Here is a 5,443-nt window from a genome sequence, read left to right as displayed (position 1 = left end):
AGAAGCAGTGCGGCCTAGTGGATAGAGTGTGGGCCTGGGAGCCAGAGGGACTTGGGTTTTAATCCCGACTCCGGCACCTGTCTGCTGTGTGACCTTGGGCAAGTCACTTCACTTCTCTGTGCTTCAGTTACCTCATCTGGAAAATGGGGATTAAAGACTGTGAGCTGTGTCCAACCTGATTAGCTTGTATCTACCCCAGCACTTAGTACAGTGCCGGGCACAAAGACAAATTCCAATTCCTCTTTTTGCTGTACTCCACCTTTTCCTGCATTAAAGACTCCATGAAAAACCAGCTCCTCCATGAAGCCTCCCTAGATTAACCCCACTGCCCAGTTACTCCAATCATCTTTAGCAGTAAGGCACAATTCTGTGATGTACACTTACGTTCTGGGTCCTTTGAGTGAGGGAGAGTTCGGATTTCTAAACACTTTTGGCTTATATGTCTTGTTCTTTCATTGAAATTCCTGCCAGTGCTCTGTACCCAGCGGGTGCTTGATTAACCCTAGCGAGAGCCTCAGAAAATTCCCCATCCCAACATTTTACCAGCCGGTGCCTTGAAAAATCTATGGAGCATCCCAGAAGGCATATATAGTACTTTCTCTTTGGTAAAATCAGCCTGCACCTCCATCATCTCCTCTCTAACTTGGGGTCAGATAGTCTTGAAGAATAATCAACTGGAGTTCGAGCATTTGCAATGGAACTTTCCCCTTGTATGACATGCCTTGCCTTCTTTGGTGAAATCTTTGTGTTTGTGTTCTTTGCTTCTGTATTTAGCTCCCTGACAAAGAAATGTATGTGGTCAGATGGCTGGAGACTAGTTTTACAAAAGAAAAGGCAACTCACTGAGAAAAAGGCCTTATCTGTTAGGGTTTTTGTTGCCGCCAGGCCAAGTCTTGGCTTTGTGGCCAAAGAAGACTGACCTCAGATGCATTCACAGTCGGAAAAAATGTAATTAAGTCCAGCTACCTTGGTTGTTTGGCATTTCTTTTATTATGGATTTTCCCATTTAAGAGAGATATGAAGAAGCCAAAGAGAGCCAAAGGAGAATAATAGAAGCGATTAAGGAGTTGGAAAATAGAACCTATGAGGAAAGGCTAAAAGATTGGGATTATTTAGCCTGGAGAAGGGAAGGTGGAGGAGTAATTTAATAACTATATTTCAAATCTATGAAGGGTTATTATATGGAGGAGAGTTACCAGCTGTTATCCATCTCCCCAGAGGACAGAATCAGAGGAAATGATCTGAAATTAGCACGGGTGGAATTGAGGTTAGAGTTTAGAGGGAACTTTTTGACTGTGAAGCCGTGGGAGGCTGGGGCTCTTTGACAAGATGCCAGAATGGAAGGGGGTGGGGTAATGCAGGGGGGTGGGGGCAAATGCAGGGAGAAATAAAAATCTAGGACATCTGGAGGTCCCCTCCAGTATATGATTCTCTGAGTACAGAGAAAATGTCTATGAGGGTGAAATGCCCATTCAACAGCATGACCCAGTGGATAGAGCATGGCCCTGGGGGTCAAGGGATCTGGGTTCTAATTCTGGAAAATAATAATAATAATAATGATAATGATGGTATTTGGTAAGCGCTTACTATGTGCCAAGCACTGTTCTAAGTGCTGGGGTATATACAAGGTAAACAGGTTGTCCCAGGTGGGGCTCACATTCTCAATCCGCATTTTACAGATGAGGTAACTGAGGCACAGTGAAGTGATTTGCCCAGGGTCACACAGCAGACAAGTGGTGGAGCTCTGATTAGAACAAGTGGTTAGTACAGTGCTCTGCACACAGTAAGTGCTCAATAAATATGATTGAATGAATGAACCCATGACCTCTGACTCCCAAGCCTGGGCTCTTGCCACTAGGCCATGCTGATCCACCATTTGTCTGCTGGGTGATCATGGGCAAGTCACTAAACTTCTCTGGGCCTCAGTTACCTCCTCTGTAAAATGGAGATTAAATCCTCCTTCCTCCAGTTTAGACTGCTGTCACTCAGTTGAAGAAGTTGATATATGGGTTGTTCATGAGCTACATCCTCTGATTGGTTCCTGGCGACATGAGCAGCAACTTCGTATTGGTTCTTGCTGAGAGGATATGAAACTTTACAAAATCACCCCCAAGGGATGTAGAGAATGATTCTGAAAAATCAAAATCAGTATCCTTCTCCCTCCTCAGCCCCTCTGTCCCTGGTGCAGGAGGGTTTTAGAATGGGGCCTCCACGTCTCAGCAGATGGTTGGGGATCCAAGAAGCATTATTAAAATCTACCCATTCCCATGTGAGCTCATTGTAAAATAGAGAGAATATTTCTGGAGAGGGACAGAGAAGAGGTGGAGGTGGGGCTGGGGAGGGGTAGAAGCAAGGTTAACAATTTACTTTAATTTTTAAATAAAAATGCCCACTGCCACTTTAAAAATACCCACTGCCACTTTCCCCAGCCAGTCATATCCACCGTCAGGGGAGCCCCAGCACCTGAGGATTTATTTTTCTTTATTTTAAAATAAAAAGATGACAAACACAAAATGGCAACAAAAACAAATGTTTTCTTAATGGCTACTGATTGATCATCGCATAGTTTGAATTACTAGGTCACCTGATGGTAGGAACAGGGAGCAGAGCCAGGGAAGAAGTAGGCAGGACTTTCCATGATGCTCCATAGAAGGAAGGGACTTGCTCACGGGGAGTGGACTGTCCACTGGGGCCACGCGTGCATTCACTGTTTCCACCGCAGAGGCAGCTGGAATGGGGAAAGCAGGAAAGTACATTTTCCTTCATGTCCCGGCTCATTAGCCTGGGCTTCGAAGGAGCAGCTGGAGCAGGGAAAGCAGGTAAGCACCTGTGGCTCCTACCCAAACCCAGACCCTGAGGGTTCGTCCCACCCAAGTCCATCTCCCCACTTGTCATGCTGGGCTCCGTGGCTGGCAGGGAGAGAGGGCACCGTGTTGGACCATAGTTCAACCCCTTAGCCTCGGGATTGGTAGAACTGATAGGGTGCCCAGTCAAATTTGTAAGTCAACCAAACACCTTTTATTCAAATTGTACCCCAGTCAGGGACTATTTCCCCTCTCAGGTTCACACCTGGAGAGTTTCCAGTACTCTACCAGTCTCAACTATCGGAGGGAGAGTCAAGCAGAGGCACACCCATTTCATTCCTAGCTTAGGCAGTGGCTAGTGAATGGAAGGCAATCTGCTACAAGTCAAAACTCACCTGTGCTGGGCAGCAGCAGCATGGGAGATGGTTGAGGGTGGAGACTCAAGATTACTGCATGGAAGGAGGCAATGGTAAACTGCTTCTGGATTTTTCCCAAGAAAACTCTCTGGATCCACTACCAGAATGATCGCAGATGGAGGTGGGACATTCTGGGAGAGATGTGTCCCTGGAGTCGCTACGAGTCAGAGACAACTTGACAGCATAAGACAAGACAACACAGGGACTCATGTGGGATGCTGTCTACCATTAGAAAGTCACCAAGATGGTTTTGTTGCAAATAACTGAGGTGAATGGTCTTCTTGCGGTCAAACCCCTACTGCAACAACGCCTCATGACTCAGAGAAATGTGAGTCTCACAGAACCCAGCATTAAATTAAGGAAGATACACAGCAGCTCAAGGAATGCCAAAACAGAAGCAATCCAAGGCTGGGCAGCCCTACATGAGATCAGGAGCTTTTCCAATCAATCTATCAATCAATGGTATAGATCGAGCATGGACTGTGTGCAGACCACCGCACAAAGCAGTTGGGAAAGTACAACAGAGTTGGTAGGAGCAATCCCTGTTCACGAGGAGCTTACAGTCTACCGGGGGAGACTCACACTAAAATGGATTATGCAGAGGGGAAATATTTCCCCATTGTTAAGAAGATGATATGACCCGTTCCCCGCTAGCACAGCACAGCTGAAGAGTGAAGATGGCTCTGGTCTCATCCCAGAGAGTCTTGAAGAAGTGGCTACTTCAATATTTACCTCAACACACCTTCTACTCCTGGAAAGAGGGCCCTTCAAAACCTAGTAATCCTTCCACCATGTTGGCATTTTTTCTAACTAATGGGAGAATCGTCACAACCACCAGTCATGAAAAATGGGAAAGGGGAAGGGAAAGACCCTGCTCAAGCACTTGTCCCAGCTCTTCCTCACTGCATCAATCAATCCATGGTCTCTACTGAGCACTTACTGTGTGCAGAGCACTGGACTAAGCCCTTGGGGAAGTTCAATTATCTCAGAGTTGGTAGACACAATCCCTGCCTTCAAGGAGCTACAGTCTACAGGGATGGACCATTAAGGTCATGCCACAGGATCTCTCAGATGCTACTGCTATCACCATCTTCAAGAAGAAATATCAGATTGTGGCAATCAGTTCTCTCCAGTGCCAACAAGATTCTAGCCAGAGGCTCTCTGGACTGACCCTTCTAACTTCCTTATCACTCCTGGTAGATATGGAATTAAGACCTCCTACTGGCAACCGATGGATCAATCAATCAATCAGTGGCATTTATTGAGAGCCTCCTGTGCGCAGAGAATGTAATAATGGATAAAACTGCCTGAGCTCCAGTGGCCACGATTGAGCTGGTAATGCAAATGGAGCCATCACAACACAGCATATTGAAGGAGAGGTTCTAAAGATGGATTATCAGACCACCTACGGAAAAATCAGGGACCAGTCCCAACTGTTTGGGGATCCTTGAGAAACTGGGTTGAAGCTGAAATGATCTACAAATTATGCTCATGGCCCAGCTGAACCAAATTAACCTTCTAACTTTCCTCTGGATTGCAGCTTTGGCTTGGAGAGACATAACTTACCACATTACAGTGGTTCTGACTGGATCTCTGAGGTTCAGAGTCAGGCCTCTACCACTCCATTCTCTTCTAACTCCAAATGTATACAACTGAGCTTCCCCTCCTGGCCAAAAGCCAGGATATCCCAGATATTCCCAGAATATCCCAAATGGGCCAACAGATCTTGATGCTGGAAACGACCAAGGAAATCCAGATTCTGAGGCTGCTTCATGGGGCTTCTCCCCCTGCCCCCCCAGCTCTGAACTTGAATCGCTCTCACCTTGCCTGTCTTTGAACCTTTGCTCATACCTTACCCCTGCCAACCCACATCCCTCTGTTCCTTTGAACGCCTGGCCGGGGCAGGGGTGAGGCTGCCCTGTCTGAGCCCTTTCCCCAACACCAGTGGAGTAAAGCCAGGATGTGTAGTAGTGGGCTTGGGCCTGTTCAACAGGTTCTGTGCATCCCTGCTGGAGAATACCACAAGATACTTGGGTGCAGGTGTTAGAAAAATGCTTCCATGACTCTGGGAAACTCTTCCATCTCAACAGATTTCGAGCATCATCCGAAGTCCTAGAGACAGTCACTCAAGAATTAGTGTGCAAATGACTGACTGCACCCTACAGACTCACAACTGAGAAGCCATGCAAAGGATTGCAACCAATTAACTGAATCTGCCAGGTG

General features: G+C 46.7%; 1 non-coding gene across 1 annotated transcript; it reads left to right on the top strand.

The window, feature by feature from the left end:
- Positions 1-3,051: 3,051 nt before the first annotated feature.
- LOC119948279 lies at positions 3,052-3,189 on the top strand. Its single transcript, XR_005456686.1, has one exon. It is a non-coding gene; the product is annotated as a small nucleolar RNA SNORA7 (small nucleolar RNA).
- The last annotated feature ends 2,254 nt before the right edge of the window (positions 3,190-5,443 follow it).

This window comes from Tachyglossus aculeatus, chromosome X4 (assembly GCF_015852505.1).
Source record: "Tachyglossus aculeatus isolate mTacAcu1 chromosome X4, mTacAcu1.pri, whole genome shotgun sequence".
NCBI lineage: Eukaryota > Metazoa > Chordata > Mammalia > Monotremata > Tachyglossidae > Tachyglossus > Tachyglossus aculeatus.
The sequence above is the reverse complement of the archived record's forward strand: the minus strand, read 5'-3'. Positions and strand labels throughout refer to the sequence as shown.